At 54.0% G+C, this 10,850-nt stretch overlaps 1 pseudogene; it reads left to right on the top strand.

Annotated features, from left to right (window-relative positions):
- On the top strand, positions 1-933 carry LOC137141819 (olfactory receptor 13G1-like; annotated as a pseudogene).
- The last annotated feature ends 9,917 nt before the right edge of the window (positions 934-10,850 follow it).

Raw genomic sequence — 10,850 nt, 5'->3', positions numbered from 1 at the left:
ATGGAACCGAATAACCACACCAGGGTGACCGAGTTCATCATGTAGGGACTCTTTGACCACCCTCATCACCAGGGGCTCTTCTTTGGGCTATTTTTGTGCCTTTATACAGGTATTGTCATGGGCAACTCCCTGATCATAGTGGCTATTGTCTTCCACCCACCTCTCCACATCCCCATGTACTTCTTCATCGCCAACTTGGCCATGGTCAACATTATGTGCAGTTCCTCAGTTCTGCCCAAGATGATAAAAAACCTGATACAAGAGAGGAAATCCATCTCCTTTGATGGCTGCATGGTTCAGCTCTTTGCCTTCACTTTGTCAGGTGGGACAGAGCTGGTGTTCCTCACTGTCATGTCATATGACCGGTATGTTGCCATCTGCCACCCCTTGCGCTATGTAAATCTCATGACTAACAGAATTTGCATCAGTTTAATAATTGGTGTCTGGGCTATCAGTGCCATCAATTCATTGGTGCACACATTGCTTATTGTGTGTCTGGATTTCTGCGGACCCAGCTTCATCCAGCATTTCTTCTGTGAGATCCCACCGATGCTGGTACTGTCCTGCAGCTCCATCAACTTCAACAAAATCATGATCTCCATTGCAAACCTCTTCCTGGCTATGGGGAACTTCCTGCTGACCACCGTGTCCTATGGCTTCATCATCACCACCATCCTGAAAATCCAGAGCACCAAAGGGAAGCAGAGAGCCTGCTCCACCTGCTCCTCCCACCTGCTCTTGGTCACCTTGTTCTACTCCTCCATCATCTACACCTACATCCAGCCACCCTCCAGTTACTCACTGGATAAGGACAAGATGGTGGCCATAATGTACTCCCTAGTGATTCCCACCTTGAACCCTCTGATCTACAGTTTGCGCAATAAGGAAGTCAAAGTGGCCTTCAGGAAAATCCTTTCATTCATGATAAAATAATTTTGTCAAGAATAAACCTGATTCTCACCTGCCTTGTGCCTTCTAGGCCAGGTCCACAAGTGGTGTCAATAATTGGAGAACTATGCACTTCGTTAGACAAACATTTATTTGCACTGTGGATCATTCAATTCAATGGACCTACTATTCAATTCAATGGACCTACACAAGCTGGTGATGCGTTGAATTGACTGCAATGGGGCTATGCTGATTTACACCATCTGGGAATCTGGCCTCACTGATTCCACTGGTGCTATATTGAATAGCACTATCCAGAGTAAGGCACAGTAAGCCGTATTAAAGGTATTTAGGTATCTAGTGAGATTCTCAAAAGCACCAAGGCACATAAGACTCATTGATTTCAGTGGGTGTTGGGTGCCTAGATGCTTCTGAATATATCTCATTAGGCACCTTAATAGCTATAAAAACCTGGCCCATTGTATAGCAAATTACTGTGCATGCAGTCACATTGAATGACAATATTATATTTTATCCTCAACAAGTACCTATGATAAAAATAAAACATTTTCTCTGTATTCTCTATTTTTGTGAGATGTTAAACCCCCAAAGATTTCAAACATAAATCTGTTGTGAAATGGAGATCTCCTGTTGATGTATAATGGACTTAGATCTGAGATTTTAATAAAACTATTTCTATCAGAATGTCTTTTTATCTTATTGTAAATATGCACTTCTCAGCATCAGAAATTGGGTATTTTCAAGAGATCTGTTTTGTTGATAAGGAAATATTTCAATCCCCAAAATAGAGAAGATATTAACGAAACCATTGTTCACTGTCACCACAATAAATAGTTCACGGAGGCCAGGCATTTCATGTCTAATTATTGCTGCTGACTTATCTTAAAACCTCCATCATCATACAACTTTTGGATTGTTGTTTAAAGTTCCACAAAAAAGAAACACAAAAAACCCCAGTCTTGGTATTTTTTTAACATAAAGTACTAAGTAAAGATTTCATTACAACATTTTCCATTATTCCCTTTCCTTTCAGCCCTATAGCATATTTTATATGGAAATTGTCTTTTTAAGGGTGGTATGAGGGTATTGGGGAGGAGACAGTGTTTTCAGGCTACTTGAGGTAAGTGGGAATACCATGAGCTGATTACACTGCAATTTAGAAAAGGTGAAAACATAAACTATTGGTCCTTACATGATCCCTAAGATGTGTCAGCTATGTAGATTCAAGATGGGAATATGTTTCTGGGTAGTAAATATTCATGTAAACTGAAGGGAGAGGCACCGGAGCAGTCCTGTCCATCTCCGCAGCCACCCAGACACCCTGTCCTCCAAATCCTGCCAGTTCTCTGCCGGGGAGGGATGGGTGGCAGAAAGGTAAACGCCCAGATAGAGCAGTGGACCCGCGCTCCACCGGATGGCTCGAAGCGCGGGTGGGAGGGAGCTCGCCCGCCACCCGGCCCCTACCAGCAGGGCAGAGTTCTTGGCCCAGTTCACCCAGGTGGAGGAGGCTGCCGAGTAGACGGCCAGGCAGGCCTCCAGCTGCACCAGGTCACCCGGGTCCTGGACTGCGAGGAGTACGTCGTCAGCATACGCTTCTCCCGGCACGCTCCGCAGAGGGACGGATCCTCGGGGCTGGCGGCCAGACGCCTCTCCAGCGCTAAAACCTCCCACTCCAGCTGCTCTATACCCGCATCCCTCCGCCGGCTGGCCTCCCGAGTGTAGTCGCGGCAGAAAAGCTGGGCGCGCACCTTCCCCATGTCCCACCAGCGCCACACCGAGGGAAAGGCACACCTCTGCTCCCGCCAGGCCAGCCAGAACTCCCGGAAGGACGCCACGAAGACCACATCATCCAGCAGGCTGTTGTTAAATTGCCAGTAGGCCGGCCCCGGCCTCTCCACAGTGAGAGAGGCCATCACGGTCACCTAGTGGTGATCCGAGAACGGGGCCGGCCGTATGCTGGAGGAGTGGGCCCGTGAGAGATGGTGACGGGAGAAGTAAATGCTGTCCAACCGGGAGTGGCTCGACCGCTCTTCCCCCACCCGGACAAAGGTGAAGGTGATGGTGTTGTCTGGGTGGTGGTCACGCCAGATGTCCATCAGAGAGTGATGGTCTACGATCTCCCAGAGGACGTCTGCGGAGGACTGGGAATGCTCGGTCCCCGTGTGGTCCCGTTCCTCGAGGGTGGTGTTAAAGTCCCCGCCCAGGACCAGGGTACTCAGAAAGGCGGATGACTACTGGAAGAAGCGCACCTGCTCCGGGCCCGCAGTTGGGGCATAGACATTGACCAGGTTCAATGCCAGCCCCTCCATGCGGAACCGGAGGTTCAGCAGGCGTCCCGGCACGACCTCGGTGACCTTGGCTGCAGGTCGGGGGAGAACAGGGTGGCCACTCCGCCCACACGGATTCAAGATGGGCCAGCACAGGCGGAGAGGTGACTCAGGTGCACCCCGTCCCCCCACTCCAGCCTCCAGCTGGCCTCAGCGGCTGGGTCCGTATTGGTCTCTTTCAGTCATGCCATGGAATACCCTCCCTCCTGCAGGAAGAAGAGCACCTGGCACCTACAGAGACCTGTCCTGCAGCCCCTGGTGTTTAAGGTGGCAAACTGGATAGGCATGAGGAGGAGGAGGGCTGGGGAGGATCCTTGCTGGCAGGAGTGCTAGCGGTCCCCGCTGGGCTCCACAGCAACCCATGGCCGGTTCCGAAGGCCATCAGGGCGTCACAGAAGCTGTGGGCCCGCTGGTAGACCGTGGCATCCTGCCACCCAGTCCTTTTCCCCTCCTTCATCATGGCCCTCACAACCAGGAGGACGCGGTAGAAGTCCCCCCAGCGCTGCAGCACGAGCTGCACCCTGTTCCGGGCACTACGCGTGTCCTGGAGGAAGGTGAGCAGCTTGTCGTGCAGCACCTCGGGGGGCTTGTCCTCCGGCCTACTCTCTGTGGCGGCCCCGGGGCTGGATGGGACGGGCGCTGGGGGCGGCGGCAGAGGGAAGACAGCAGCCCCGAGAGGGCTGGGAGAGGTGAAAACGAAAGCCGCCTCTTGAGAGCCCTCAAGGGGAAAGGAGACAACTCCAGGGGCAGCAGAAACACAGGTAGCGGGGGGGGAAGGGGAGGGTTCGGAGGTGGGAGTGGGAAGGGGGTTGGGAACAGGGGAAGGGCTGAGGCAAGGGAAGGGTCAATGCAAGGAACGGGGGAGGGGAGTGCCAAGATCGGGTGTGGGGTTCACGGCAATGGGGCCATCGGGGTGCAGTGCCTCCTGATCGGGGCCGGGAGATAGCGAGATGGGCGGGGCGGGGATGACCTCTATGGGGCTGGGCTCGGGAGCCTCACTGTCCGAGGCTCTGGGACCCTGGGAAGGGGCAGCTGGGCTGGCAACCTCAGGGGGGGAGGGGTGCTCGCTCCACAGCAGGGGAGGGGGCGTCCGGCAGCCTGGGGCCCAGCCGTTCGGCCGCCCGTGCCTGAAGAGCCGCGGTGGCATCGACAGGGGTTCCGTCAATGGCCGGCCGGGCAGAGGGGCCCCATGGGGGGGCCCAGGGAACAGGAGAGGGGCCAGCAACTTAGGAAGGGAGGGAGGGGAGAGGAGGAGGTGGATGAGGGCCATCCTCAGCAGACCCTTCCATTTGGGGAGGGTCGTTCGCACCCGGGCAGGCCGGGGTCAGGCCCAGGGCGTCAATCTCCTCCATGAAGGAGGAGAAGTCCCCTCCCGCCACTACAAGGTCCTCTGTCCATTGGGCAGCCACAGGGTGCATGACGGAAGGCCTGGCTCCAGCAGCCCCCTTCCTAGATTTGCAGGGGGGCTTGCCCCCTTCGGTGATGAGGGGGAGGGGGTGCTGGGTGCCGGCCTTGCACTTACCGCACTTGCCCTGCACGAGCACCCAGCCCTCCGAGGTGGAGTGCAGGGCAGCAGGGGGCAGGGCCAGGGGGCAAGAGTGCAGTGGACAGGGCTTGGGAAAGCGGGGGTGGGACAGCGAGGGAAGGGGAGCCTCTCCCCAGGGCGATTCCCCTCCGATAGCTGGTGGTGGCGGCCCTGGGGCTGTCTCCTCCGCAGGCCCCGCCAGACTGCCAGGGCATCAGTGGGGTCCGCCCGCTCGTCTGGGCACACCGGGGGGGGCCCCCCAGGGACTGAGCAGAGGTGGAAGCCAACAATGGAGGAGGAGGGGCGGCCACAGGGGCCGAACGGGGGGGGGGGGTCACTGCTGCTGGTCTGCCTGATGCCCTCCTGGGTCCCGAGGGTCTTGGGCCCGCTGCCTTGCCGTGCCAGGGGGCAGTCACTCTGGACGTGCCCCATCGCCTGGCAGAGGAAGCACCAGGCCTCCCCCATCGAGTAATGGACCCGGTACTGGGTCCCTTGATGGGGCACCAGGAACGATCCCTCGAGCGACTCTCCGCCATGCGCCGTCGGCGGCAGTTGGAGTTGCACCTGCTGGCGGAAGGAGAGGATGTGGCAGAGGGCGGGGTCCTTACAGCCGAGGGGAAGCGGCTGATGGTGGAGAGGGGCTTCCCCAGGGCTGAAAGGAAAGGCAGAAGGGCGGCGTTGGGGAGGAAGGGCAGGACAGAGGTGAGGACCACCCGTAGGCCCAGGGGAACATCCCCTATCACCAGGCCCGTCTCCACCGCCTGCTGGGCAGCGGCCTCGGATGCCAGGAAGAACACCGCCTTCCCGTATATCTTCGAGACCACTACCACGGCCTTGGGCCCCACCACCCGCACCAGTGCCCACACATATGTTTCCACGTGGGACAAGGTGGGCACCAGGAGGCACCGGACCCCGTGCTTCCTGGTGAGGGTGGCGAAGGGGCCCCAGCCCCCAAGGATGGTGCTGGAGGCGGAGGTCGGGGCAGGTGATGGGGCGGCGAGTGGGGGACCCGCGACCACCTGGGCATACGCCCTGGGAGCGGCACCGCCCCCAGAGCTGGTGGAAGGGACAGCAGGGGAGGGTAGAGGGGGAGGGGGGGAGCCTTGCTGTGGGAGGCATCGCCTTCTGGGCAGGGCTCTTGCCCTTCTGGTTCCCCCCCTTGCCCTTCTTCCCAGCCGGGGGTGCACCCCCCAGAGCACGGGGGCCAGGAGCCGTGGCAGCAGTAGAGTCCCCGGAGCCCCTACTCAAGTCATCCACTGCCGGTGACCCGGGACCGACGCCTGGTGGTCCAGCAGTGCTAGCAAGGCCAGTCGCCGCGGGTGGGGACGGGTTGTCAGGGCGAGAGGAAGGGGCGGGAGCATCCAGGGAAGGGATCCCAGCCCCAGGCACACCCGCCATTCTGGGAGGGGGTAGGAGCGGGTCCGGTGTGGGGGATGGAGGGGGAAGGTGGGGAGTGGAGCGGGAAGGGAGGGGGTGAGGGGGAGACGGAGAGGGGGAAGGGAAGGAGTGTGGGGGGGCAACCGCTCCTCCCCACTAGGCTGAAAGCAGGGGGGGAGGAGGGAACCAGCACAAGAGAAGCTGGGGTGGCCAAACCAGGCGGGGGTCCAGGGGCGACGCACTCACTAGACCTAGATGGAACCTGACTCCTCCGGCTGCACGTGGGGGGCAGGGGCTAAACCAATGGAGGGGAGGGCAGTGTGCGGGGGGGGGGCAACTAAAAAGGGGAGGTGGGGGGTCAATTAAAGGAGGGCCATGAGCACTGCTGGGGCGGGAGCGCGGGGGCCAGGGCAGGGGGGCGCAGCAGCAGGCATGGGAAGGGGGGCGGGTGTGGGGCTGAAACAGGCTGGGAAGGCTCAGGGGCAAACCGCTGAAGCCGGGCAGGGCAAGGAACAAACCAACACAGGGGCTGGGGCTGGGGCTGGGGCTGGGCAAATAAACAGACCAGCCGGGAGGCAAAGCAAGGAGGGCAGGACAAACAGACAAACAACCCAACAGACAGACCACAGGGGGCTGGTCAGCAGAGGCAGCTATGGGGAAGGGGGGCAGAGAAGGGGAAGGGCAGGGTGCCCCCAAGCAGTGGGCCTGGGGGGGCAGCAGCAGGGAAGGGGCGCTGCCAGCAGGAGCAGCTGGCCGGGAAAGGCCCTTCTGCAGGTGGTGATGGTGGTAGCAGCGGAGGTGGTGGAGGGGCCATTCACTCACCACTCACCCTCTCCCCCCTAGCCAGGGGGAAGGCAAGCAGGCCAGTGGGGCCCCCAAGCACTGATAAGTAGCAGTAGCAGCAGCACTTCCAGCAGCCCCACAAAAGGGTGTACCAGGCCCAGAGTGTGAGCCCAAGAATGCCAAAAGCCCTTTTTCCTGGAAGCAGAGGAGAGGTTACTGCAGGGCAATTAGAGACACCTGGACCCAATGAAGGGCTACTCCAGGTGAACTTAAACCCTGCCCTCCCTAAACGTGGGAGAAGAGAGGGGAGCTGGAGAAGAGGAAGCAAAGAAGGAGCAGCCGCTGCTGCCGCAACCCCCAAAAGGTTTGTGGCAGCTGGAGGAGGAACTTCCCCCAGGTTTGGAGACCATGTTCCTCTGCAGCCAGAGGAGCAGAGAAGGAGGCAGCCCTTCGCCCCAGCCGGCAGGAGGGAGCCGCAGCAAAGAATCTCCCCGGGCCCCGGGGGCAGGCCAAAGAGAAGGAAAATAGACTTGTTCAGCCTCGGGAGATGGGGTAACTGGTGACTCCCTGGCCCACTACAAGAGGCAGAAGCGTGAGACCCACTAGGGTGAAGCTGGCTGTTTGCCACAGCTCGTTTGGAATTGCAAAGCCGATATTTCTTTTTGAATCTAGCCCTGAGCACCTATCTTATTTCCCTGGCCAAAATGTCAAACTGCTTCCTCACAAGGGGAACTGAAGTCACTTTGATCTACGGAATAAGAGGACGTGTTTCAGTCAGTAATAAGTAGGTGTGGAAGGATTAGATTTGTATTGGTAAAAGGAGGTAAACATCAATGTCACTGTACCCACAAGCCAATGGAAAATATTTCCATAGATAATAACAGGAAATTACAGCTAAGCAAAGTAATACAAATGTTACAGGAGAAGTTATTAGAGTTTGATTTAAGGATATTTACTTTGTATATTTTGCTATATGATCTTGGCAATTGGTGTTTTAACAGCTTTCATCCTTGAACATTTTGAATATCAAAATCTGTCATTAAATATCTATTGTATGTCTGCCCCCATTGTCTGACTGCCCACTTTCCCATCACTATGGAAACTTAAATCAATTTAAAAAAATGCTTAAAAATAAGCATTGATATTATCTGTCAAATTATGTATCAAAATAAAAATTGAATTCTGGCAAACTTAATAACAAGTAGCAGCCGTCTTTAATTATTTTATAAATAAAATAATGGAATGTTTTGACTCCTATTTTATATTGAATTATGGCATGAAATAAAGTAAAGTAAAATAATTCAATTAATAAGAACATTAAAAACCATAAAATAAAATAAATTCCAACATGAAGTTTTGAAGATTTCTGCAAAACAGTTTTCCAGAATTATTATTTTTTATTTTTCATTTTGCAGGAGATTTCAAAGACATCTAACATTTTTTTCTAATTCAAAATAAAAACAAAACTTGAAATTTCTCATGAAATGAAAATTCAGAGAATCCACCTGGTTTATAAATAAACTCAGGTTTTCAGTGACACCTAAAGGTCTGAATGCTCAACTTGCCGTAGCATTGAATGGAAATTGGTCATCACGATTCCCTTGGCAGTTTGGAAAATGCCTTCTCTAGCCATCATTTCAGAGTCCCAAACATGCACAATACCCTTCCCCTCTTGTTCTTCTGTGCACACCTTACCTAAGGCCATAGTATAATCACAATCTCTGTGCCAATCCCTTTTCCAGTATTCCATACAGTAGCCATAACAACCATGGTTCAAATCCTAGACCTGATGTTGATCTTTCAGTTTGTGTCTCATCCATCCACCCACCTTTCGGTTATAGCCACTTTCCCTGCTCCAATCTAACTTCTGGAGTGAAATCCAAGACAGTGGTGACCACCTGCAAATCCTTGGATAGTTGAAGGCAAGTCTCAGACTGGGCTCTCTCTATCCAACCCACTTACCCCATGTGAGACCCCTACTGAGCCATGTCCTTGGCTGATGTACAGCAACGTAGTTGAGCTGAAGTCAATGGAGCTATGTTGATTTAGAAGAGCTGAGGAGCCAGTTCATTTACTTCATCAATCTTTGTCAGTGTTATTATTACCACAGCTCCCATTAATTACAGATCATGCACTTTGAGGAGGGGTTTGGACTAGATGACCTCCTGAGGTCCCTTCCATCCCTCATCTTCTATGATTCTATGATAACCTGAACTCCACCTTCTCAGCCTTCCTTTCTTCACACACCCTTTCACCGGCTGAGCTGGGCATTTATGAGGGAAAGGGTCCAACATGTCTGGGCCTTATTAACAGCCTCTCAGTTGGGCCTGACAGAGGGCAGCTGCACCTTCTAAAGAGCCAGAGAAGAACAGGAAATAGGGCAGGAAACTGTGGCAGGACCCAGAGAGCTCAAGAGGCTCCTACAAGAGACAGACCTTTGAGCAAGGGGAGAGCAGAAGCAGATCCTGGGAAGGGATGAAAAGCTGTTCCCAACTTGGAAACTTGAAGCTAGATAGACAGAGAGACGTTAGGGAGGAGGGGTGGTGTCCAATTTGAGAGTGCGCTGGAAGTGTCTTCTGTGTTTATTTTGAATTCTATGTTAATAAGCCAGGCACCAAGAAGGGACACATGAGCCTTAGTAGAATTAGTGTGGACCCCCAAGGAGGGAAATGGAGACCAGGCACTGTAGAGGCATCCCAAGTCACCCACGAGGGGACATTCTGGAGGTGGCCACACCATTTACACAATCCTTCAGCAAACTACCCTTTCCTAGCCTACCCACATCATTTGTGGATATTGATGTAGTCGAGTTTTGTGCTGGAGCACAGTTAGTTTGATCAAAAGGGGAGATGGAAGATTAGGCCTTTAAAGAAAAGAAATGAGAATCCAACTCAGAGGTCTCCTGCCTCTCTGCTCAAGCCATTACGTGTGTAAGACTTTGGGTCAAGCTACTGTGCCTAGTTCCTTAACAGTCATGATCAATGGGAGATTTAGGTAAAGCAAGAAATCAGAGTTAGGTCCCCGTGACTTTATTGCTTGTAGTGATGAGTTATTTATTGCTTCTGAATTAGCAGAGCACCCACCCATGTTGAGCCAATGGCTAACTGATTAAGATGCCTGGGAACTTTCTATATAGGCGTGGTGTTCCACTTCTCAGTCTTATCGAAAGGAAGGTTGAGAGGTGTATTGGTGATGGTGTATAAGTGCTTTCATGGGGAGAAGTTACACCTACGAGAGGGGACAAGCCTGGAGGGAGGAGTTACAAGAGGAAAAGCCCAATATAGTAGATGTTGAGCAGGAGAAGGAAAGAACCTCTTGTGCTAGCACCTTGAAGGAAGGCCTGGCTGGGGCCAGAGAAAACCTACAGAATGTGTGGAGGCAGGCTGGTCTGGAGCCAGGGGCTGTTTTGAGCCTTTTGGATGCCAGAGCCTTTTCTAGGGCAGATAGGCCTGGCATGGGACCTGTACATTTGCTTTGTTCATCATAACTTATCCTCTTTCCTTCAGGGCTCTGTGGAGGAGGGAGCCTGAGAAGGGGCTGTGAGAAAGGCCTAGGCACAGGCAAAGGTGGGAATTAGCTCATGGAGGAAGCAGTAGGTCTTTACAGGCAGACCTGAGCTGCTTAAGACAGGGTACCTGGGCTGGAACCCAGAGGACTGGGCAAGCCTGTGTCCAACTATCAGAAAGGTGACCTGGCTGGAGAACTGATTCACAAGTAGTAGCCCACCACATGGCCAGAGTGACAGCTGGCAGGGGGGTGCCAGAGAAGAAGACCCTGCTACACCATGGCCGGCACCCCAGCTAGGGAGTTACTCCTCTAGAGAAAACAATGAACCATTGTAACAAGCTCCCATGGGCAGCACTGGATTCTCCATGTCCTGATGTCTTCAAATCTAGCCTGGCCACCTGTCTGGAAGATAGGCTTTAGTC

The sequence above is a fragment of the Emydura macquarii genome, unplaced genomic scaffold, assembly GCF_026122565.2.
Source record: "Emydura macquarii macquarii isolate MOO-44397 ecotype Brisbane River unplaced genomic scaffold, CSIRO-AGI_Emac_v2 contig_3116, whole genome shotgun sequence".
Lineage (NCBI taxonomy): Eukaryota > Metazoa > Chordata > Testudines > Chelidae > Emydura > Emydura macquarii.
This window is presented reverse-complemented; position numbering and strand designations above follow the sequence as displayed.